At 40.4% G+C, this 26,476-nt stretch overlaps 1 long non-coding RNA gene across 1 annotated transcript; it reads left to right on the forward strand.

The window, feature by feature from the left end:
• Nucleotides 1-1,463: 1,463 nt before the first annotated feature.
• LOC136155419 (uncharacterized) lies at nt 1,464-12,628 on the forward strand. Its single transcript, XR_010660814.1, has 4 exons — nt 1,464-1,616; nt 3,461-3,591; nt 10,486-10,584; nt 12,533-12,628. It is a non-coding gene; the product is annotated as an uncharacterized lncRNA (long non-coding RNA).
• Nucleotides 12,629-26,476: the final 13,848 nt, after the last annotated feature.

Here is a 26,476-nt window from a genome sequence, read left to right on the forward strand (position 1 = left end):
CTCTCTGTTCTACTCTTCACACTGTAGTTCTTTGATATCCTAGAGCAAACCACGTTTCTCCCATCACAGCTCCTTTGCATATGGTCTCTATTTCCCTAAATTTTTGCATGTGGTCTCTGTTTCCTTCATCCTCTGCCATATCCCGTTTCCTAGAACTCCTGTTTATATTTTAGATCTCAGTCCAAACAATACTTCCTAAGAGAGCACTTCCCCTGACTCCCACAATGTCTGATGTCCCTCTGTTATGTATCCTTATAAGCAACTTGTGCTCTTTTTTCAGAGTGCTTGTCAAAGTGTTTAACTTTACTGTTGTTTCTTTCATTATTTGATAGCATCCCTGACTAGACTAAATCTGGAAGAGTGCGTTGAACGATGCCTGGGTTTGTCAGTACTGTGTTCTCCAGCCCTATTGCAAGTAACTGACATAGCACATACTCAATAATTACTTTTATATTGACATCTTCAGTGATGTCAGTGTCAAATCTTTGTAGATTTAGTGCTCGTTGATTCATTTTTTCTCTTCACTGACTTTGTATTCTCTGCTTTAGATGATTTTGTTGAATTTTGTGGTATCACTTTCCCAAGGTACTGTTTTTTCTTGTTTCTGAATTATTGGGACTACTTCTCTTTTGCCTATGTATAACTTACACTTGTTTATTGATGGAAATAGTATATGTAAATTATTTTAAAGTCACATTTTAAATGGTCTAGGAAAGCTTTATGTTTAAATAAATTCCAGTGGAAGCCATTTTGTAACATAGTTTTCCATTATTATGTCACAATTTTTAATGTGTAATTTTTAATTTTGCCTATAATGTTCCTAGAGGAGGCACACTGGTAATTGTTTCTATAAAAGATACTTGATTATTTTCTTTCTTTGATTCTGTGGTGATAGTTTTCAAAGTGACTGCTTTGTACTAGATATAATCTGTCTTGAAATTACTGCTTTTACTGGATATAATCTTGCCCTTTCACTTTACCTAACAGATGGTGGTTACATTAGAAAAGGTTTTGGTTTTATTCATATTAGAATCTAAGAGCTTATCTGTTGGTTTCATATTACTTTTATTAGCAGATGTATATAAAAATATATGTGTGTGTAAGTATAAATATACTTACATAGAAGGTATTTATAAGCTATAGTAACTGCTATATTTGCAGCTCTATTAAATACCAGAACCATGTGACCTTGCGGAAAAGACAGTTATTTGCTCTAGTTGGGTTATGTCCCCGATAGTGATGTGAGCACAGCTGGTGGAGGATGGTGTTTCTGTGGGTCTCAGAAAACCCTTTGCCTTGTGCAGCCCTAGTGTTCGAGGGACGCACTTCACTTTGCTGTGACCGAGACAGGCAGCTGACAGCCCGCTGGAGGCTATGGAGTGCAGCTCCGTGCTTTTGTGAACCTGTGTCATTGAGGCCCTCAGAGCTTTAGAGCAAGAAAGAAGGAACGCTGTGGGCTGAGAAAGCATGCACCGTTTTTGTATGTATTGATGTTAACTCCATATTAACAGAGGTCATCTCAGAGCAAGCATGAAGCTGGCTCACATGAAGCCGAACGGCAGAATGAAGGTCAAGGAGTGGCAGAAATCAACATGGCAACTGTGGGTAGCGGTCAGGTAAATAGATTATTTTATTAATTTCTTCTCTAGTTAACTATTTAAATATTTTAAAAGAAATACTGAGTGAGATGATTCTCACATGACCTGTTTCCTTCCTAAATGGATATCTCCAGAAGAATTCAGTACTAAAATGCTATGTCATTTTTCTTTATTATATTTAACTATGAAGCTTTCAAATTTCCAAGTATATTTTATAGCTCTAAAGTATGTGTCTCTGTTTTAGCCTAAAATGATTAATGTGAGTGGAGTTTCTTTGAAAAATAAATACTAAGCTGCATTTTGGTCATATGTGATTTGACCTAGTTATTACTGCTTGCATTGAATAGATTTGCTCTTTCTCTGTGGCATTCTAAGATATTTTTGTGTTTTTTAAAAAAATCATAAAGAGTTAATATTTTCATCTTCAGTTGTATTCCAGGATTATAGAAACCTAGCATTTAAATAAACAATTCTAATGCCCATTAAAATAAAAGTAAATAAATACCCTAGTCATATTTACTATTATCATCTTTAGCAAAATTATGGAAGACAATTTTTTAAAATGTAGAACATTATCTTGTTGTGCTGCCATCAGTTTTCTATTAGAGTTTGATTGGAATGTATCCTAATGAGTATTTTTCTTTGGAGTGTTCTGTATTCTCCACATTTTTTCAAGCAATATTTTATGTTTTAAATGAATGATTTTTTAAAATACAGTTTCAACTAAGTTGATTTTAAGGAAATTTTCTTACTGTTGATATAAAATATTCCTTTAGTGCCTATAGATTACTTTTAATGATACTATTTATTTGTTCTATTAGTTCATTAAAATTTAAAGCTTAAAATGTCTCATACTTAATTTAAATATTTAAATTTACCACATTTAAACAAAAATATACTTCATTTTAATATTACTGGTCCACATTGTACTGGATAATACTCTACAGATGGTAAATTAGGGCAAAAAAAATTATATTCCAATAGTACATTTGGGTTCTTTGTCTACTACTTAGGGAGTTCTCTGGGATTATCATGTGTTCCTACACATATGTAGAAAGAAGTTCTGTCTTCTTGACAAAAATCTTTTTTTTTTTGCTTTAGGATTAAGACCCACTATTAATACTTTGGGGTCATATTTCAATTATTATATCCTTTAAAGCCTCACCTAGCCAATAAGCTCAATATTTATTTTTTTAATTGAATTCTTATCTCATTTCTTATATCAGAATTTAACTCTGAATATATTAGATTTAATGTCAAAGATGAAAACTTTAAAAAACAGTTTACTTATTTACCTATGTTGTGTCTTAGTCGTGGCATGTGAGATCTTCTTCCCTGCGGCATGCGGGATCTTCTGTTACGCCGTGCAGGCCCAGAAGTCGTGGCCCTCGGACTTAGTTGCCTTGCAGTATGTGGGATCTTAGTTCCCAGACCAGGGGTCAAACTCGCATCCCCTGCATTAGAAGGCAGATTCTTAATCACTGAATCACCAGGGAAGTCCCCCAAATGAAAACTGTTAGAAATATTAAAAGTTAAGGAAATGAGCATAGAGTTTTTATAATCATGAAGTGAGTAGGAAACCATAAAAGAACCATAGGCTTCATTTAAAAATGTAAGACTTTAGTGTGCGATAAAATCATAACAAACTTACAAGACAAAAACCAAAATCACATTAATGACGCTACAGCTACTTCCAGATCTTAATGTAGATAAGAGGTGTGTCTGTGAGACTGTGATCCAGTTATGCCAAAATCCCTTTACCTGTCAGACTCTTGGGGTTTGTTCATTTCTTTTGTTATTTGCTCCAGAGACAAAACAGTTGACACTAACAAAACTGAAAATAATCTCTTTGACTTTCTCAGAATCACAGTAATATGATCCATCAAGCTCCTGCCCTAGTGCCCTTGGGGAAGGAAGTTCATTGTACCTCACCTGGTTTCCTGCCCACAGCCACTCTGCCAGAATGATCTTTCACGAGTAAATCACCCTCTTGGTAAAATCCTTTGTTGGCATCCATTGATTCTCAGAAAAAGACAAGCCTTACTACGACCTGTATAACCTGGCTCCTGCCTAAACTTGCCAGCTGTCTGTCACCCTTTGCTCTCAGCACGCCTGCCACGCTGGCCCTTCAGGACTTCCCCTTGACGGCTTCCTCTGCTGCAGCCTGCACACCATCTGCCCATTCCCTCTTGTGCCTTCTCATCCCACTTCACTCAGTTAACAGCAGTTTGTGTGTGTCTGAACTTTAGCGTGATTTCTCTCAAGAGGCTTGAACTGTTCACATCCCATTACAGGCTGTCCTCGCTTGTTCTTCTCACCTTGAAGACCACATTTGCAGTTTTATATTTATTTATGTGGTTATTTCTGTTCTCCCTACTAAATTGTAAGCTCCAGAAAGACAAAGATTCTTTCCAGTTTTATTCATTTTTATATCCCCACAGTCCCTGATAAATAAATAGTAGATAATAGCAATGAATATATGTAGGTTGGAAGGGATAACTAACATCCCTTCTAGAAAGAGGGATTTTTGATCTGTGATTAATCTCCCTTGAATGTTAAATGAAAAGAGAAAGCTAGAAATAAATTATATGGGCTAGATCCCTACTTGCTTAGTATATAACTTTATGTGTAATTCATTTATGAATCGATCTCAGCTTTTCCATTTAATGTTTAGAACCAGATCTCTAGTGAGACAACCAGTAAGTAGTGATGAAGTTCAAACAAGACTGGGAAAGAGATGAAATGGTAGGAGAACCTTTTCCACTGCCAATAATATGTTTTTAAGCCTGTTATTATGGAAAATTTCAAATATATACAGAGGCAAACAGAGTAATAGAGTAATCTGCAGGTACCCTATATACTTTGTCCTCTGATTTTATTTTTGGAAAAGATCCCAGACATCATCATTTTTTGCTTAAATATTAAATACTTCACTGTGTATTTACAGAATATAACATTTTTTTAATTGAAATGTAGTTGATTCCTAACATTGTTAGTTTCAGGTATACAGCAAAGTGATTCAGTTATATTGTATTTTTCCAATTCTTTTCCATTTTAGGTTATTACAAGATATTGAATAAAATTCGCTAGGGCTTCCCAGGTGGTGCTAGTGGTAAAGAACTTGCCTGCCAGTGCAGGAGACAAAAGAGCTGCGGGTTTGATCCCTGGGTTGGGTAGATCTCGAGGGCATGGCAACCCACTTCAGTGTTGTTGCCTAGAGAATCCCATGGACAGAGGAGCCTGGCGGGCTATGGTCCATAGGGTCACAAAGAGTTGGATGTGACTGAAGCGACTTAGCATGCACACATGCACATACTATAAAGTAAATCCTTGTTTATTTTATATATATCAAAGTGTATGTATCTGTTAATCCCATACTCCTAATTTATCCCTCCTCCCATTTCCCCTTTAATAACTATAAGTTTGTTTTCTGTGTCTAAGAATACTTTCTTTTAAATTGAAAATACAGTTGATTTACATTATTGTGTTAGTTTTAGCTCTACAGCAAAGTGATTCAGTAACATATACATATTTTTTGGATTATTTATATCTGTTGATCCCATACCTTTAATTTGTCCTTCTCTGTCATCTGTGGTAACCGTAAGTTTGTTTTCTGTGTCTGTGAGTCTATTTCTGTTTTGTGTGTAGATATATTTGTATTATTTTTTAGACTGTACATATAAGTGATCTCATATAATGTCTGTCTTTGTCTGACTCCCTCACTTAGTATGGCATTCTCTAGCTCCATCCATGGTGCTGCAAGTGGCAGTATTTCATTCTTTTTTGTGACTTCTTAAACCATTGTATCTTCTTAAAACCATCATCTGTTGATGGGTACTTGGGTTCTTTCCAGGTCTTGGTTAATATAAATAGTGTTGCTGTGAACATTTGGGTGCATTTATCTTTTCAGATTAGAGTTTTCATCTTTTTTGGATTTATGCCCAGGAGTGAGATTGCTGGATCATGTGGTAACTCTATTTTTAGTTTTTTAAGAAACCTCCATACCGGTTTTCATTGTGGCTGTACCAATTTATATTCCCACTAACAGTGTAGAAGGATTTCCTTTTCTCCACATGCTCTCCAGACTTTTTGCTTTGATGGTGGCCATTTTTAATTTGAATTTCTCAGTAATCAGTGATGTTGAGCATCTTTTCATGATTTGTTGGCTATCTGTATGCCTTTTGAAGGAATGTCTGTTTAGGTCTTCTGTCCATCCTTTGATTTTTGTTGCTTTTATTTTTTATTTTTATTTTTTTGATACTGAGTTGTATGAGCTGTTTGTACATTTTGGATATTGACTGTCAATCAAATATTTTCTCCCAGTCTGTAGGCTGTGTTTCTGTTTTGTTGATAGTTTTCTTTACTGGAAAAAAATCTTTTAAGTTTGACTAGGTCCCGTTTATTTATTTTTGCTTTTATTTGTTTTCCCTTGGGAGGCTGATCTAAGAAAATATTGCTATAATTTGAGACTATGAGACTATTTTGCCTATGTTTTCTTCCAGAAGTTTTATGGTATCATGTCTTATACTTATGTCTTTAAAACAATTTGAGGGATTTGGGGGGCTTGTTTGTTTATGGTGTGAGGGTGTGTGCTGACTTCACTGATTTACATGTAGCTGTCCAGCTTTCCTAGTGTCACTGGCTGAAAAGACCGTCTCTTCTCCGTTGTGTGTTCTTATCTCCTTTGTCAAGGATTAACTGACTGTAGGTATGTGGGTTTACTTCTGGGTTCTCTATCCTGTTCTTTTGGTCTGTGTGTCTATCTGTCATGTTTCTGTACAAATGCCATGCTGTTTTGATTACTGTAGCTTGGTAGTATTGTCCGAAGTCCCAAAGCACTCTGCAGATTTAATGCAATTCCTGTCAAGATGCCTATGACATTTTTCACAGAACTAGAACAAATAATACTAAAATTTCTATGGAACTACAAAAGGCCCAGAATTGCTAAAGCAGTCCTGCAGCCAGAGGACACCTAGAATACATAACTATTATGCCATTATTACACTCCCAAAGAAACTAACAGTAGTTCCTCGGTAGCATCAGATTTCAAATTTGCAGTTGCTTCGTAAATGTCATAATTTTTAAATTTATTTGACACAAGGGCCAGATAAAGTTCATGCACAGAGATTGGTTAGTGTGTCTTTGAAATTTCTTTTAATCTATAGATTTCTTCTTTGTCTCTTAGATTTTTGCTGTATATTTATTGAATAACCAAAGTTATTTGTCTTCTCAAGTTTTCCATAGTCTGAATTTTGCTAGGAACATCTGCATGGTGAAGTTTGACCTATCTCTCTGTCTTCTGTATTCCCTGTAAATTGGTATTGGGTCTAGCAATGTGATCAGATTTGGTCTCAGGCCCTCATTCTATGCCTGAGACTTTCATAGGTAGCATAGTGGTCTTCCACCAGAAAGCACATAACATCTTTTTGTGATATTCACAGCATTTATACTTAATGTCTACCTTTATTAATTCACTAAGGGTTGTAGAATTAGCTGTAGTACTTTAATAAAGAGAAACTTCTCATCTACTGTTGGGCCACTTCCGTGTACCATCTGTATGAAAAAAGGCAAGGTGAGGAGGGTGCTTGCTTCTTTTGCTTCTTCTCCCTCTTACACAGTTTCACAGAGAGTTGGAGACTGTTGCTACCTTTATGGTGAACTTCTTAGAGTCACTTTGTTTTGTTTTGTTTTCTCAGAAAAATACTGTTTTTTGAGTCCCTTCCTAAAGTGAGCAAGTAGATAATAGAAGAGGGATTTGTACCCAGCAAGTGTAGTTGAAATTGACTGTGTCCCAGCTGTACTGATTGAACTGCCAGGCATAGTCCTTCTTGGGCCCCTCGGCACACATTTGAGTGCCTCTGATGGCAGTGGATATTGAAAGGTGGATAAAGGAGGACCAGAAGATAGAGAAGTGCTTGATTCTAATGTGTGTTGAAAAGGAGATGCAGGTCAGAAGCAACAGTTAGAACCAGACATGAAACAACAGACTGGTTAAAAATCTAGAAAGGAGTACATCAAGGCTGTATATTGTCACCCTGCTTATTTAACTTATATGCAGAGTACATCATGAGAAATGCCAGGCTAGGAGACTCACAAGCTGGAATCAGGATTGTTGGAAGGAATATCAGCAACCTCAGATATGCAGATGATACCACTCTAATGGCTGAAAGTGAAGAGGAACTAAAGAACCGCTTGATGAAGGTGAAAGAGGAGAGTGAAAAGGCTGGCTTAATATTCAACATTCAAAGAATGAAGATCATGGCATCCTGTCTTATCATTTCATGGCAAGTCGATGGGAAAAGTGGGAACAGTGGCAGATGTTATTTTCTTGGGTTCCAAAATCACTGCGAATGGTGACTGCAGCCATGAAATTAAAAGACACTTGCTCCTTGGGTGAAAAGCTATGACCAACCTAGACAGCATATTAAAAAGCAGAGGCGTCACTTTGCTGACAAAGGTTCATATAGTCAAAGCTATGGTTTTTCTAGTAGTCATATACGGATGAGAGATTTGGACTGTAAAGAAGGCTGAGCAGTGAAGAATTGATGCTTTTGAACTGTGGTGTTGGAGAGGACTCTTGAGAGTCCCATGGACTACAGGGAGATCAAACCAGTCAATAGTAAATGAAATCAACCCTGAATATTCATTGGAAGAACTGATCCGGAAGCTCCAATACTTTGGCCACCTGATGCAAAGAGGCAAGTCATTGAAAAAGACCCTGATGCTGGGAAAGATTGAGCACAAGAGGAGAAGGGGGCAAAGGAGGATGAGATTGTTGGATGGCATCACCAACTCAAAGGACATGAGTTTGAGTAAACTCCAGGAGATAGTGAAGGACAGCTTGGCATGCTGCAGTCCATGGGGTCACAGAGAGTCAGACTTGGCTTAGCGACCGAACAACGATAACCATTTCTTACAGGTTACTGCTTCTCTGGTCCCTCTGAAGGATGTTGGTGCAGACTTAATCATAATAAAAAGGCCCAGGAAAGATTCTCAAGACTCAAGTTCTGGCTTATAGGTAGTATGGGTATGGGAATGTTCTCTTGGAATCTCCTTATAATAAATCCATCTAGGTTTCTAGCTAGAGAGTTTGGGAGAGCAGAGTGGAGAGTGTCCCAAAATCAAGAATCTATATAGAAAGATACTAAGTCTGAAGCTTAAAGGTGATTGATGTCTACACTGAAATGAATGTCAGAACATGTTTCATCGTAGACATGGGTTTTTCCTTGCTTTGTAATGTAACCTCTTGTTTCTCTTCTGTTTCAAACAATATGTTAGTTATCTATTGCTGCCTGACAAATTTAGCAGCTTAAATCAGCAACCATTTATTGTCTTTGTAGGTCAGGAATCCTGGTGCAGCTTAGCTGAGTGCCTCTGGTTCAGGGTCTCTCATAGGCTGCAGTCGCCATGTTGGCTGGGGCCACAGTCATTTCAAGATTTGATGAGGGGAGGATCTGCTTCTAAACTCACCATATGACTGTTAGCAGGCCTGAGATGTCCAGGCTGTCGGCCAGTGGTATCATTTCTTGCCACCAAGGCCTCTGCAAAGAGCAGTTCATAGTGTAGTATCTGGCAATCCCTCAGAGAAGAACAAGAGAGGGTGTCCAGGATGGAAGCCACAGTTTTTGTAAACTTATCTTGAAAGTGACTTCTCATCATATCTATAGCAGTCTGTTCGCTAAAAGCCTTACACAAAATCTGGCCTACACTTAACCACAGGAGTAGTTCACAAGGTGGTGAATTCTAGAAGACAAGGCTCCTTACGGGTTGTGTTACATCCTCACCACCAGAAACAGTCAAAGTATTTAGATATCCTTAAAGACAGTATGCTTGCTTCAGCATAAGGAGTCATTCATTTCCTCCTGTAGATCAAAAGCAGCCCTTTGCCAAAATTTCCTTAAAAGTCTCCCACCTGCTCTCTTTATCTTGAGTCTTGGTCCCTCAACTCCATCCTCCTTATTGCAATCAGAAGAAGCTCTTAATCTCCAAGTGAGTCAGTTTCTCTGTCTCTCTCTCTCTCTCTCTCTCTCTCTCTCTCTCTCTCTCTCTCTCTCTCTCTCTCTCACAGGCACACACACACGTACACATTCTTTGTGACCTGTGCTTAGGGCCTCTGCCTCATCTGAGCTGCTGTGTGGCTGACCCTCCTCTTTTTTAAGGAGACACCTCTCTGTCGTTCACAGTCAGACAGCCCTTTACTCTACAATCCTGAGCTGAGTGCCCGCCACTCCTGTCTGCACACCTGCGCTCGTCACGGCACTGTGTGTTTACATGTTGAGCAACCTGTCCAGGCTCCATATGCAGCGAGGGTGGGGGTGTCTTACTCACTTACATTCCTACAGACTAGCATTGCACCAAGAAAGGACAGAAATGGTATGGACATAACAAGCAGAAGATGCTAAGAAGAGGTGGCAAGAATACACAGAAGAAGTGCACAAAAAAGACCTTCATGACCCAGATGACCACGATGGTGTGGTCACTCACCTAGAGCCAGACATCCTGGAGTGTGAAGTCTAGTGGGCCTTGGGAAGCATTTCATCACTCAATGGGGCTTTCTTCCAGCCAGTGTATATTTAGCTGAATATGGTTTCATGCCTTTTGATTTGGGAAAGAATATTACTCTTAGAATGTCTTCAGTGTTTGGTTTCTTCTACATTGTACTTTGTCTTTTACAACAGTTTTTTTTTTTCCTCCTTCAGTCTTTCTCTAAATTCTACTCAAGTTTATAGATAAAAATACTCATTTTGAGCAGTTATAAATGTTCACACTTTAATGGTATATTTAGCTATTTACCCTAAAGACAGTTCATTTGGAGTATCTTAGCATGAAGCTAGCTATATTTATCTATAATCTAAATTATACTGTCTATAATTTGCTTAATTTCTAGGGGTCAAGTACACGAATAGATCATGAAACAGCCAGTGTTTTGAGCTCTAGTAGCACACATTAAGCTCCTTGAAGGCTGACCAGTCATCTGGGAACCAAGGTAACGGATTATAGAGTCTTGTCGCTAGAACTCTGAGTGCTCTACTAAAACATTCTTCATGCTTCTTTTAATTTTGGCTTAAGTATTCTTTTGTTTCCATCATCGCAGTCTCTTAAAGAAATGACAGCCAGGTCTCTGCAAGCATCCTGAGGTGCAGCCCACAGCTGGCTCGCCCCCCTGAGCTCTCCCCTCCCCGTGACTTTCTGCCTGGCTGCCCTGGCTGCAGTGGTGCAGCCCTCCACTTCCCACCCTGCTGCACAGTGACCCTCAGGGTCCTCGCCAGCCTGCAGAGCTCTTCTTGGGCTTTCCTTCTTTACAGAGCGTTTTCTGACCCAGGGCCCTCGCGCCTGCCCATGCAGTCTGTGTCTGCCTCCTTTGAAGCACTACATTTGGAGCACGGGGACTATTTTTTAAACGGTATATTTTCCATTACATCTAAATACTTCCTTGTTTTCATAGCATATTCTACATACTCTTTCTTTACTTTAGTAATATAATGGCTCTGAGGAAAAGCATTACATAACTAATGTCGATATAAGAAATGAATTTTAGAGTAGCAGTGATATTATTAATATAAAACTTAATCCTTTTAGTAACTCACAATAGTTACTACTTGGGATCACTAATATGCCAGTAACTGCTAAGACTTGTATGTAAACTATCTCTGATCTTTTCCAAAACCCTTTGAATGTGTTATTCTTGCCCCTCTTTTAAGTGAGAATACTAAAGCCAAAAAGATGGTAATTAAATTAGAATTCCACCCCAGTCTGTCCAACACGAGTAGTTTTTACTGTAAAGAAAACCTTTAATATATAAGAGTACTATTGCTTGAAAACTGGCAGCTTGAATACCATTTCCTTTTGGAGTGATTTTTGCATGATAATATTAAGACCTTACTACATTTTTGAATGCCAGCTACTGTCCTGTATACATGTGTGACTTTAGTTAATCTTCACAAAGAAAACCCTATTAGGTAAATTACTCTGTTTGGCAGCTGAGACAGCTGGACCTCAGAGAACTCTGGTAACCTGCTTGTGTCACACAGCTCACTTGCAAATAGTAGGACATTACCAGAAGAGTCTCAAGGTGGCTAAAGTTGCCCCTGGTTTGGAACCACTAATTTATAGATATGATGCATTTCTATAATAGCCTCAACTTTCACACAGTAGCTCTTGCTTTTAAAAAATGCGGTTGATCACAGGACAGGATGACTGGGTGCTATTTCCTGTTTCTGATCTGCTTCTGAGTAAATTCTTGGAATTTACAGGAAGGGAGTAATGATGCTTACCAGCTGCTTAAAAAAAATTAAATAAGAATATTGACTTTGTATCTCTATATGATCAGGGATCATCCCTATATGATCCCTTTATGAGAAAATACTTTTACATGTATAAGGGAGATATCATAATTTTAACAATATTATAATCTGGTGACGGTTAGCAATTGCTTAGAACCAGTACTTAGTAAATAGTAATTGCTAAAAAACATTTTACTGATTATGGTTGTAGATTTTAAAAAGTAAAATTTTTAATTGTGTAAAGAATTTTAGATAAACCACATTTCTTGCTCTGTATGTGTTGGTAGGTGTGTGTGTGTGTGGTGGGTGGGGGAGATGTGAGAAAGAGAAAAATCAGTTGATTGTCTTTCATTATGATAACAGATTTTCACCCACTGATCCAGATAATAGCAGTTTAGGTATGCAAGAACCTACTGTCTCCTTATGACTATATACTACCACTACTAATATTTACTCATAAAGAAGATGGTGATAATGATTATAGCAATATGGATTTTGAAATAACGCTCATTACTTCATCCTGGAAAGAGATTTTTGTTTTTGTTTCTGTTTTTGTTTGAGTTACAGCTAATATCCCATTCATCACTTCATTGGTGTTGGCTTTTGGCTATTAAAGTCATAATTTTGTTTCTAAACTCATTTGGCCCACAGGTGGAAATGGTGTATTCATTGTTGTCAATGCTTGGTACTCATGATAAGGATGATATGTCGTGAACTTTGCTAGCTATGTCTAGCTCCCAAGACAGCTGTATATCCATGCGACAGTCTGGATGTCTTCCTCTCCTCATCCAGCTTTTACACGGCAATGACAAAGACTCTGTGTTGTTGAGCAATTCCTGGGGCGGTAAAGAGGCTCTGGCCAGGGCCAGTGCAGCACTCCACAACATCATTCACTCACAGCCTGATGACAAGAGAGGCAGGCGTGAAATCCGAGTCCTTCATCTTTTGGAACAGATACGAGCTTACTGTGAAACCTGTTGGGAGTGGCAAGAAGCCCATGAACAAGGCATGGACCAGGACAAAAATCCAAGTATGTTCCATATGGTGCATGTGACAAAGCAAATGTAAAAGTTTTTGAAATGAAAAGTTTTTTAATTAGGACGGTGTCTTTATGAATCAGAGTGGGAAATTCATATTAGCCACCTGCACCGCTCACATAGTTTAAAGCTTAATTTCTCTATTTCCCTAGGAAAAAAAGTTAGCAAAGGGAAATGTTGTGTGCACTACAGTACAACCAGAAAATAACAGAAAATCAAAGTAGACTTAAACAGTCATAGCATAGTTGATCTAGAAAGAACTTGAGCGATTATGTTCTCCTTCTCTTGAGATTAAGCTCAGGAAAGTGACTTTACGTAAGTTCCTTCAGCTGTGAGTGACCAAGCCATTCTCTTATATTTGCATATCGCTTTACTCAGTGGATGCAGAGCTGTGTTATATCTGTTATTTGATCCTTAGAACAGCCTTGTGAAGTAGGAAGAGAAGATATTATCATCTTCATTTTACAGATGAAGAGACTGAGGTTCAGAGAGGCCAAAAGACTTGCCTGTGGCTTCACAGGTAGTGGGTGGGGGATCCAGGGCCAGAGGCCAGACCCCCTGACCCTCAGCCCAGTGTCCTTCCCACTTCACTGCCTGTCTTCAGGCCTTGGGGCCCCAGCTGCTGGGGTGATCAGCCACCCAGCTCTTTTCTCAGGGAGAAACCCTCTCCCCCAGGAGCAGGGATCATGGGAGTTGGGACCCTTGAGGAGATAAGTTACTTCATTCCTATGGGAAGAACCAAAAGCAGTAAGTATATAAGGTAAGACCTCCTTTCACCTGGTAAGAACCCACACATAGACATACACACAGCAAAGGACTATCGAGTCAGTATCTTGATTGGGGGAGCAGGAGAAAGACTGATGATGAGAACTTGATCTATAAAGATTTAGTAGATTTCTCTTAGGGTTAGGTATAAAGGTGAATTTATTTAAAATTAAAAAATTTTCAACAGTAAGAATATAGCAGAAATGTCCTTTCTGTTTGTCCTAGGGCTAGGGAGAATTAATAAGTTGCTTTACTGGGAGAACATTATCTTTCTGGATTGTTTTCTTTGGCTGTCCACAATTATGTAATGACTTGTATTGTGTGCTCTTAATACCTGTTCTCAGACAAGTTAAATAGAATAAATACTATTACTTCTGAAAAATAGACTTGGTTTTTCAATTTTTATTTCAAGTAACAGTTTTGAAATTTTATGTATAGCACTAAATGTGTAAGTACATTTTCTTAGACACTTTTCCTTTAAATTTTTATTTACTATCTGGTGTCTATATAATAAACTTTCTCTACTAGAGTTGCACTAGGTTTCTCTATACATTTCTATACAGCCATGTGCCTTTCAGCTTTGAAAATATAAATTATAAATAAATAGTTTTATACCAAAATGTTTTTATTATTTCAAATAACCAGTATAATTTTTAAGTTATTAGTTGAATTATAGCATAAACCTACATGGGAGTTAGTCCAGCAGACTTGGTGAAAGGCTGGTGAGGGGTAAACATTTTTACAGAACCAAGGAAAGCCCTTTACCTGTATTTTCCTTTCCATGTGTATAGTAGTTATTCATCTCTTCAGCAAATACTTGTTGATTCACTAAGCTACCATGCATGAGAAGTATATCTGCAAACTCAGTATTTTTTAGGTATAATAAACATCACTACTTTGAGAAAACAAAGCATTATGGTTTATGTCAACTTTATTTTTCAGTGCCAGCTCCTGTTGAACATCAGATCTGTCCTGCTGTGTGTGTTCTAATGAAACTTTCATTTGATGAAGAGCATAGACATGCAATGAATGAACTCGGTAAGATAAAAATGTTTCTTAATGCCATAGAAGAATCCTGAAGATTTTTTGTCATTGTTGAATTAGGATATAAGGTCACTAACTTCTATTACCATCTGTTTCTTCCTTGTAGCAAGTGACTGGTTTCAAGAGAAGACAATGTCCTAAGTGACAGAAACTGCTACCCTTTTATAGCCTAACTTGGGTTTTTAAAATCTTAGCCAGAGATGGGCGAAAATAAATAAATAAATGGGCCACTCCTGCCAATATTGTCAAGGTAGACTCTGGGTGACAGTTGGTGGGAGGGTAATTTGAATCGTTTTGAGATGTGATGATGTGGAGCTTTGTAATTATTTTTGAACTCAGTCACCTCTGATGGACACAGGAATGAATTATTATTAAGATTCTCATTTATCTTCATGGTCATCCGTACTTTACTGGATTTTCATGATAAGCAGTGTGTTTGGTATCTCTGAAACTCGTCAATAATGGAAAAAGCATTATTCTCTAATTTATGTTAGAAAGCATTCCATTAATTTTGGAAGGATTACTCTCAGTATGTATTCTCACATACTCTGAACCTTACAGAACCTGCCTCTGTGGCCCCCATTTTTCATGTGATGGTTTCTCTTTGGTTTCTAGGTTCATTTTGCACATGTGGTATTTGTAAGTTGCATCATGCTGAGCCATCTCATGTGAACCTGGATAGCTGTAGTCATGCCACAAGCAAGAAGCACGCACTGAGTCTCCATCTTGGTGTAGCTGTGCCCTTGCTTTCTGTGCTGTTTATGTTACCTTTCATTCCAGGCCCCGCTTTGCATCTCTGCCACCCTTACCATTTTCATTCATCATTTATCTTAAAAGTGACAAAGTTGTGAGTTTCTTAAGACGCAGAGAACCTGAACAGCTGAGAATGAGTGCTGTCCCCTTGAGACCGTCATTTTGGGAGGCTGTGTGTACTTGGTCTCCGCCGGCCCCCAGCTGCACGTTTCTCCCCACAGGCCCTAGCCCACTTGATTCTCTTCCCTTACTCCCCAGGTTCCTGTGAAATTGAGTATGCACTTGTGAGTTCTCCCCTCCTCAATACAATCCAGCATTGGTGAAATTTCAAGTTTGGGTGGTTTTTTTGGTTTTTTTTAACACATAATAATGAGAAAAATAATGAACAAACAGGAAAACTAATCCAGTTTTAAGCTCCCACAAATGTTTTCTCTAAATGTCCCTGTGTTCCAATGAACTGTAGACTAGGACTGACCCACATTAATCATCTGAATTTCCAAGTGAAATCTAGACTCAGTATTTGTTCCTCTTCCTTCTTCAGGTAGGAAGGCTACCCGGGGCATTTCATCCCAGGAGCTATGGCAGGGGCTTTCAGGTGAGGAGCAGGATGGGGCCTACGGGGGTGTTACTGTGGGGATGTAGCCACAGGGGATTACCTTCTCACTCCTAGCCTCTGACTTTGCGTTGGAGCCAAAGAAGAAACTAGGTGTGTAGACTGTGGATAGATGCAGTCAGGTAGCACAAGGGATCTGACAGTGAGGGATAGGAGGAAAGAAGTCCCAAGTAGATGAAGAAAAATTCCTAAGCCCAGTCAGCTAGGACTGTCTTTTGTAGATGCAAGAAAATTCTACAACCATTAGGGTCATTTAAGTTTGCAACTATTAGTGTTGCAAGTTTTAGACTATAATACCAGGAATGTACACATTTATTAATTTCCAACTCTGTCCTAGAAACTGTGCTAGGCACTAGATAACAAAATGAAATCCAGTAAGTGGCCCAGGTGATTCTTATGGGACTAAAAATGCCAAAGCTTCTTTCTTTCTGGCCTCTTAAAAAATACAAAGTCTTTTACACTAAATTTCATTCTGCTCAACAAAATAAATTATATGCTCTTATTCAAGTTATTTGCTTATATCCTTACCCGATTAATAGAGTCTCTGGTGCTAAATATTCAGTTTTTGTTTTACTAGATACAGAAACCTCCACCATAAACTCCTAGTTCTATTAAAACAGACACTGGCCCTGCCTATATTTCTAGATACTTTAAACAATTTTTACAATCTTTTTCTATTAAACATATTATAAGTGTTCCTTATAATCCACAGACACGAGACATAGTCGAACGAGCACCTCACACACTAAAGTTACAAATAAAAAGAACTTAAAGAAAGGGGAATACACAGGAACACTGCTGTCTTCCTTATCCAGAGCAGACTTTACTAGATTCCAACATAAGATATTTTCTCAACCCATCACTATTGTTAATACAGCTTTATTCATTTTAAAGTTTTTAAACCTTCCACAGGGAAATATTTTAACCAGGGCAGAAAGGCATTTCGAGGAACTGAAGGACACGTCTCTTCCCCTGCCCATTTGGTACCAAGACGGGTTAATGAAACAATGGAAATCTGGGAAACTAATCTTACAGGGAAAAGGATATGCTTGTATTTCCCCAGGTGGATCCAACAAACTTTTTCCTCGGAAAATTCGACCCAAGGGGGCCCCCGACATTCAAAATGGAAACAACAAAAGCCCTAAGAGGAAGACGTTCCAATACAGGCCATGGCTGCGCTAAAGATCTCCAGAAAGCACCACCCTCAGTGACATCTGTAAGGCATAGTTCCGGCCAGGCAGAAAAGGAGAGCCGACCTCAACAGAAGTAGGTTGCCTTTGTTCAGGCAAGGAGGGGCGACAGTCGGCCTAACGACAAGGCTGAGCACCGAGAGGGATCAGGGAGGCTTCATACTTATAGGGAGGTTTGTGGAAGCAATAAGGGAAACGTCAATCAGGCGGGATATTTTAAGTATTCTTTTGTTGAAATGACACTCTATAGTTGGGCAGAGGGTGATAAGTCTTCTGGGCGGGTGTAGGGGGTGGTAGGTTTCCGGACAGGGGGTGATAAGTCCCAGATAGATGCAACTGGCCTGGAGCATCAGGATGGAACTAAAATTATGCTTTGTTTTCTCCAAAGTTAGATGATTCAGCAAGGGGCCTTTGAGACTGTTGCTCTCTTTTCTAGGCCCAAAAGACTCCTTCATTCCAGACCCTGAAATCATAAAAAAAAAAAAAGGGTGGGGGGGGGGGAGAAGGGCGCCTTATCTCTCTGGCTACTTCCTGCCGGATGGTGCGACGGTTTTGGGTCTGGAATGGAGGATCGTCCTAGGGCCCACAGTCTCCTTTTTTCTGAGCTTGAGGTGAGGCTCTCGAGAAGAAGAAAACAGTCTTGACCTGATCTCAAGAGATGGCCCGAATCCGTTCTTGGAGAAACCTTTGAAAGAGATTAAAGAGACAGGGTCCAGATAAGAGGAATAGAATGATAAATACTAATGGCCCCAGAAAGGGAGCAGCCAAGGGAGGATCTGTGGGAACAGGTTTTGGGGAATGTAAAGGTTTTCTAACTCTTTCTGCGGCATTCAATTCTGTCTCTAAGTTCTCTGACTCGATCCTGGACTATCCCCGTTTCATTAGCAAAATAGCAGCAGTCCTCTCCTAGGAAAAGGCAGGTCCCTCCCTTTTCTGCAGTGAGAAGGTCCAGGGCTCGCCTATTTTGTAGGGCCACAGAAGCTAATGAGTTAATTTGTTTTGGGATTGAAACGAAGGACTCTACTACCTGCTCCATGTCTTCATTAAGTTCTTGGGACAGCTTGTAATAGAAATGGGCAGAGGTCGAGATGCCTCCCATCCCGGTGCCTTAGGGCTGCTGCTATCTATGCCAGTCCCAACCAGGAGGGGGGGGGGGCGATGACAGCTCATCTTTTTCTGTGGGAAAGTTCCCCTTGGGGGGTAAACTCTTTGTTCTAGCTCTCCCTCTTCGAGGAATGTTAGGCCTGGGGTCAGGAAGACCAAGATGCAGGGTCCACGGGGGTCTAAGGAGAGGCATGAATATGCATAGGTCCCACAGAGAATGAAGATTCCTGGATTGGTGCAATTATTTGTGCTGTTCCAGAGAACCCAAGTGGAACAGAAGGAGGGAGTGGAGTTTGTAAGACCAGTGCAGTTGGGACTAGAGTAGTCAATACAGGTTAGGTTTGAAGAGGCTGAGAGTAAGGACATTGTCAGAGACTGGCCCAATGAGTTGTGTAGTTTTCTGTTGGGAAGGGGAAGTACAGTTGCCCTGTGACAGCCAGGTTGAGGGTAAGGGAATGGCTCTGTGTGGTGAGGGAGAGAGTGACATGCATATCCAACACTGGGATGTGTGTGGTGTGTACTGGAAGAATTGAAAGGAAGAGTTGAGAAGGCGGGGAAGGTGTTGGTTGCCAGAGGTAGGTTTTAGGAGAGGCCGTAATTGGGAAAGGAGGTCTAGGTGTTTGTAAGGCTCAGGGGTCAACTGTAACCGGGAAATTATGTTCTTTGTAACTTGTTCTTGTTTCTTTTCCCGATTTTGATCTAGTACCCCACCCCCGTCTGAGTACCCCCAGTGGGTAATGGGATAGAAACATATGTTTCTTCCATTTGGCTTATGGCAGGTACTCATGAAACTCCCTCTCTTTTGTACTTTGACAGTGAGTAGGGATTTGGACTTCCCGCCCCCGAGGTTCATGTCATGGTGCATGGTTTTGGAGCTGTATTGTAACATGAGGAATGTACGTAGGAATAAATGTCTGAGCAGGGGCAGGGAGTAGCCAGGAGGCTGGGGAGTGCAGCAAGGATAAGGAGCAGGGGAGTCATGGGGCTGTTAGTTAGACAGTACAGAGGAAATAGCACCCTAGGAGTAGAACCCAGCTAGCAATGTAGGCGATACCCACGGAAAGATGAAGAATAGGTGGCCAGTCCTGAGGGGAGACAGTTACTAGGCCTACAGCAAGGATTAAGATTAGGAGTGCAGCTATAGTTAGAGAGACAGGGAGAGGTCAGTCAGGGTGAGGGGCAGAAGGCCCCAAGTTGGTGGTGATTTGAATCTGAGGAGGAACAGTGCTCATTAGGATGTAGAATGATGTAGAGAATGAGAGTAAAGAAATCAATTTCGTCTGGAGTCAGGTTGTAGAAGGTTCCCTGGAGCCACAGTTGAGACACCAGTGCAGTCAGGTCTTTGAAGGAAGTTCCTGTTGGGGCGCTGATCCAGAGGTCTTGTAGTAGTTGGGTCAGGAGCAGTTGTAGGTTGAAGAGAGTCCAGGTCATTCAGTGTCCTCTCCGATAGTTGGCAGGGGTTGTCGCTGGGTGAATTTTAAGGAGGTGGGTGCTGTGCGGGAGACCTGATAGGTGTCATTTAAGGAGGGCAGCGCAGGATTGGAGGTGACCCATTTTAGACGAGAGAGGTGTACCCAGGAGGCGACCTTTTTGAGTTTAGCTGCAGTTGGGGCAAGGAGGATGACTTTGAATGGTCCCTGCCACTGTGGGGTTAGGTCACCCTGGGGATGATCAGACAGATAGACCATGTCCCCAATTTGTAAAGGGGGCAGGGAGGCTTGGGGGTCAGGGGCAGGCAGATTGTGACTGATGTATTTCCAGAGGGCATTGCGGAGTTGCGTCAGCAGAGGGGGGAGTGTAGGAAGCTTGGTATGGGAGGAGGCTCAGGGGGGAGTCCAGGAGGGAGCATGGGCCTTCCATACATCACCTCAAAGGGGCTCAGCCCCAGGGGCTTTCTGGGCAAAGCCTGTATTCTGAGGAAAACAATTGGTAAAAGTTTACTCCAATTCAGATGTACCTCGAGGGTTAGTTTGGTAAGGGTTTTTTTTATTGTTCTACTCATCCTTTCTACCTTTCCTGAGGACCGGGGAGGGTATGGAATGTGAAATTTCCAGGGTGTCTGTAAGAATTGAGGAAGTTGTTGGGTGCCCTTGGATGTAAATTCTGGGCCATTATCAGACTGTAGGGATGAAGGCAGGCCAAACCTGGGGATAATTTCTGTGAGGAGGATTTGGGCCACTGTGTGGGCTCTTTTGTCTGTAGTGGGAAATGCTTCTACCCATCCCGAAAAGGTGTCCCGCAGGAGGCTCCGAGGACCGCGGCCCCGGGCCAAAGCGACACACCTCCGGAGCCACGTGAACCCTGAGTAGCAAACGGGATGGTGGGGGGCGGTGGGGGGGGAGCGGTGCGGCGCCGCTCGCTGCCCCACCCAGCTCCCGCAGGCTCGCAAGGCCGCTCAGGTTCCCAGAAGCGCCCCGGGCCGGGCCAGGCGGGTGCTGGCTGGGGGTGGCGGTGTGCGGGGCTGGGGCGGCGTCGGCTGCTCTCCGAGCTGCAGGGCCTGGCCGGCCGGAGTCCAGTCACGGGTCGTGCGGCTGGCTCAAGTGCAGCGCGCGCCCCCCGTGGAGAGCTGCGGTTCAAGGCCCGACCAGCAGGTCAGAACAAAAAGGGAGGTGCAATGCAGAGCTCTTAGGGCACCTGGCAGCTGCCTCAGTCTAAGGACATACCACCCTGAACGTGCCCTGTCTCCTCTGATCTGGGAAGCTGAGCAGGTTCGGGCCTGGTTAGTACTTGGATGGGAGACCGCCTAGTAGTTAGACAGTTTTTTTATTTTTCTGAATGCTTACTTCAGAAAGTTAGAATTGGATGACTGTAAACAATAAAACGAATAATATTTTCATAATGTTAAGAATACAGAGTTGGATATTCTTTTTCCTGTTCTACCACAGCTAACTGGAAGTCAGTTGTAGTAAGTGTGTATATATATATATATATATGTATGTATGTATAATTTTTCTTCTTCTCTATATGAATTTGCAAAGAGGTTTCTCTTAAAATACTGTGTTAATGTGCTATACATTTACCCCAGACTCTGTCTTCAAGTTGGTTCTGCCTAAGACTCATATTCAGACTTGACAAACTGGTATGTTTACTCATGCAAATGTTCTCTTAAGTTATGTGAATGAAAGTGTATTTGCTAGAAAACCTGCCTTTCTTCAAGATTCATGTCAATCATTTTGTGGCCGGAGACAACTCACCCGGTGCTTAGGTTTTCGCAGAGTACATGTTGTAGGTGAGGGGCCTGGTGCTATTCTCTTCAGTTTTGAGACATTTCCTTTCTCTAATTAACAGACTGCTGGTAGTTATATGACATCTGGCCAAAGACTAGCAGGGGGACACTCTTTCCGCCCCCTTCTGATGCCTATGTCAGAGGCTTTCTCTATCTCCTTTATACTTTAATAAAACCTTATTACGAATAAGTCTCGATTTGAGAACACATTACCAACATATACTGGTTTCCAAATAACTTTTCTAAAATACTGTAGAAAAATTTCATATCATGATCCTTCTGGTAAGCTGTGAAATTTCTTCAAAAACACTAGATTTATTATTTCTCGCATTATCAACTCAACAGCCTATACCACAAGCTGAGGTTTTTTTATATAAATGGGACTAAAAAACGCCGAAGCTTCTTTCTGGTCTGTTGAAAAATACAAGTCTTTTACACTAAATTTCATTCTGCTCAATGAAATAAATTATATGCTCTTATTCAAGTTATTTGCCTATATCCTTACCCCATTAATATAGTCTCTGATTCTAAATATTGAGTTTTTGTATTCCTAGATACAGAAACCTCCACCATAAACTCCTAGTTCTGTTAAAACAGACACTGGCCCTGCCTATATTTCTAGATACTTTAAGCAATTTTTGCAGTATTTTTCTATTAAGAAAAAACGCCTCAGGGTGGTCCTCTCTCAGGGTCCTTGCCCCTGAGCCTGGGGGCCAGCGAGGGGCTCCACACTCCCAGGCCAAGGCAGAACCACATGCACACGTCTGTTCCTGCCCCCTGCACCGTCAGAGAGCTCGGGTGAGCCAGAGTCTGTCAGGCAGCTCCTGGGCAAGCCCAGCAGCACCGCCTGTTGCCGGGAGCCAACACATGAGACCCTACCCCTAAAAAGGCCATAGGGGAGAAATCCTGACAGGCAAGGCGAATCAGGTTTTCAGGGGTTTCGAAAAAGTCAGCTCACGAAACCCTACCCCTAACAAGGCCATGAGGGAGAAAACCTGATGGGCAAGACGAATCAGGTTTTCAGGGGTTTTCGAAAAGGCTAGTTCACAAGATCCCACCCATGACAAGGTCACGAGGAGAAAGCCTGACAGGCAAGGCAGATCAGGTTTTCAGGAATTTTGAAAAGCTGCCCCCGGCTCTAACCTTAAAGATGATATCTGTCTTTCTGATGCCTGCCTCAATGGACTACTCCCTAATTTCTCTGACACAGACAGGAAGGCCTTCCCCGATCTCTTCCCAAATAAGAATCAATTTAGAACTTTAATCAATAAGTTTCCCAGGTGGTAGTTTTTTATGAGATTATTCAGGGTGAAAGGAGTGTTTTAATTCAAACACCTCTGCTGGTAGTTTTGTTAGCCAAATGCATTTATGCGCTTGGTACTAATATGCATGATTGCTTATAATATCCTAATCATAAAATAGCATGAAGAACCTGATTATATAAAAGCCCTAATAGACATAGAGCCCTTTTAAGGGGTAAAGGAGTCCTATTAGAAAACATAAGAAAATTATTCTATAGGTGGTTATTGGGTTGTGATTTGCTTGCTGTGTTTTGCTTGCTGTATTTTTGCCTTTAATGTGCTAAGGTTGTGTTATAAAAACCATTGTTAATATAGTTAAAGATCTAGACAAATAAGAACTTAGCCCTAGTGTGGTAACAATGAGACGGTTGTTAATTGTTAGCCAGGAATACTAGGCAGAAGTTGCCTCACTGAAGCCGCAGAGTCTGTATGGGGTAAACTTCTTAGATAAACGCAACTGACAACTTTTGCAGTAAGATTAATTTTTGTATTAACAAGAATATAATTCTACTCTGTACTGTTTCCCTATGACCCTGTTACCTTTCAGTTAAGGTCACCATAAAATCGGAAAATAGGTTTACAATCACTTGACCTGCATAAAATGTTAATAGCCTCAAGGCCAGAAGATCATGTGCTAAAAATTACTATAGAATTAGAAAGCAAAAAAATCCTGCTTTTCCTAAAATTCAAAATGATGTAATGCTAATCCTGTGAAATCATGAGTAAACATCTTGTACCTTAAAAACATTCTGTGAAAGGGTATAAAACCGGTTGTCAGAAAGTAAAACACAGACTTGGGCCTATCAAGGCTAGTCTCACGTCTCTCTCTCTCTCTCTCGCCGACGCCGTTCATCCTGAGGGTACCCCCTGGATCATGTCGAGGCTGGATCCCGGCAAGTGGCACCACGAACAGGGAACCCGAAGGTAAGCCCCCCCCATTGTTCAGTTTTCAGGACGGCTAGGACCCCACTAGGGTGCTGCAGGGCCCCCTGCATAAGATAGGTAGGGTGAGGAAAGTGGGTAGGCTTTAGGTTTCTTCTTTACAACCCTACTAGGGCGCTACAGGCCCCCCTACATAAGAAAGGTAGGGTAAGAAAAGTGGGTACGTTTCAGTTTCCTTCTTCTCTAAATTAAGCCTCTTCCTTTTTTCTCTTTTTTTCTTCTTCTAATTAGCAACAAAAATGGGTAACAGTGAGTTAAAAGAAAGACAACTTTTTATTGGAATCATAATGCAACTTCTTAACTACAGAGGAATTAAAGTTAAAAAGACCAGTGTTCAGTCCTTTTCCCCCTTTGTCCAAGAGCAATGTCCTTGTTTTCCAGAAGACAGCAGTTCTCCTGGGTTCCCTTACCCTCCTGCCCTCCACCCCGGTGCTCTTTCCAATGAGATCTCTTGCTTTCTCAGCACATGTGTCTCCTCCGACAATTCATTTATAAGAGCTCAGTTACGGGCCCTAGAAGGGGTCCCCCTTCCTGCAACTGGTGGGAACTCTTCTTCCCTGAGACTGACATCCTGACCACTCAGGGTACTCAGAGGCCAGCTTGCCTGCCAATGGACCAGACCCAGCGGCCGCAACTGGGACCCTTTTGTCCCTGGTCTCCTCCTGACACAGACAACTGGCCAGAGTGCCCCGACTAGTAAGGAACAAGAGACTTTATTGACCTCTTTCCCCTTCCCTCTCTCTGTCCTCTCCTTAGCCCTTCCTATCCCTCCCGTTTTTCTAATCCCCCAGTAATTTGGTCGAAGGGCCTCAGCTTGAGCTGAGGATTGGAGACTGATCACCTCCTCTTGGCAGAGAACTCGAATTCCGGTAGGGCCGAGTTCCAGTCCTCCCTTCTCTGGATGCCTGGGTACCTGCAGGTGGCAGGAGACGTCTGTAAGGCCACCCTTTTTGCCCCCCCCTTTCCCGCCTCCTCCTCCTTCTCCTTTTCCTTTCCTCCTTAAAATCTTTGAAGACATCTGAAGTTCTGTGTCTATCTAGAAGGTTTTCTGAGAGACTGTATTCTTGTATTTAAGGGAGTGTCTGATGAGGACTGCCAGGTTTATATGTGTGTGTTTTAACTCTGTGTTCTGTGTTGTGATTTTTGATGGCTATTTTGCTTTTTGTTAGAACTTGATTTTCTTTCCCTGTGCCTTGAGACCAGGGAACACTTATCTAGACCATCTCTAACTCCTGAGACTGAGAGAAAAAGGGGAAAAGCCTTTAAAATTTTTTATTTATTTCAACTTTTTTATAAACTAGTAAATTTTATATTATAATATCTAATTCATCACCAAACTTAAAATATGAAGCTAGATCTCGCACTGTGTCTGTCTAAATATGTCTTGGTATATCTTTGTCTTTGGGTAGTATTTTTTAGGTTAATTTGTAAAAGAGCTCTATTTAATTGGCTTAAAAAAAAAAGGTAAGTGCTTACAAATCAAATAATTCTAAATTAAACAATAAATTCCAGGTTCAGGTAAACTAAAAAATATTCAATATTAAATACCTGATATTAATGTTTGTTTGTTGACCTATCTAATATAGACATGTCTTAGAGTAATTAACATCTAGTAAAATATTTTCATTATGCCTAGGTTTATTATAAGTTAAATGTTGTTATACTGTAATATCTGTTACAAGTTTGTCAGCAAGGAAAGTACCTCAAGTAAGAAACTTAAAAAAAAAGAAGGTAAGTGAGATATGAGCTTTTAAACTTTATTAAGATTAAAAATATCTGTCTAAAACAGTTTCTCTAGGTTTTGGTAACCTAAATTTCTAAAGTTGTGCTAAACTAATAGCAGAAGTTTATTAAATAGCTTGGTCATTTCCAAATAAAATAAGATTCTGAAACATTCATTACTGAATACTAACTTACAGAGAAACTAAAGATTTTAGACTATTAATAAATAATGTTTGATGCCATCCTGAGATGTTCATTAGAAATTGTTTAGAAATTATCACTGGTATTTATGTTCACCAATCTATAGAGTGCTAATATAAAGGTAAATTCTTGGTTGCTTAAAGAAAGTAGGATGTGTGTGTTCAGTAAAAAAGGTATAAAAAATAAAGTTACATTTTACGAAGGGAAAAGAAAGTAAGTCTGACTTACAGGTGGCTGTTTCAGGATGGGAGAACAAAGTAATGGGTACAAAAAGTGTTAAGAAGGCTTGATGGAAAGTACACTCCAAGGGAAGAGTTTTGTGCATAAATACAAGTTTTCTTGAGACGTTGAACTGCCTTTGATAATGGATTTTAAGTTTCTTTACCTCTAAAGTGGTCTGTTCTATGTTTACCTTTAAAATCTTTTTTACTTTGGCTAAGTAAATATATTATTTCACAGTGATCTATATGATTCTACCTGACAGAGTACTATAAACCCTTTTGATATTTATTGACAAAACTGCCTAAATAACTTGACTTCTAGCTGACTTTGGGATGCTTCAGAGGGCCCCTGAGACATCCCAAAGAGCTATTAAACTACCTGAGTTCATTTGACCTGTTAAATTGCATGGGAATTACTGTTGGAGGAGTGATAAATCTTCAGGTTATATTGTATGGTTGATGTTACTTATATAGAT

Source organism: Muntiacus reevesi, unplaced genomic scaffold (assembly GCF_963930625.1).
Source record: "Muntiacus reevesi unplaced genomic scaffold, mMunRee1.1 SCAFFOLD_57, whole genome shotgun sequence".
Classification (NCBI taxonomy): domain Eukaryota; kingdom Metazoa; phylum Chordata; class Mammalia; order Artiodactyla; family Cervidae; genus Muntiacus; species Muntiacus reevesi.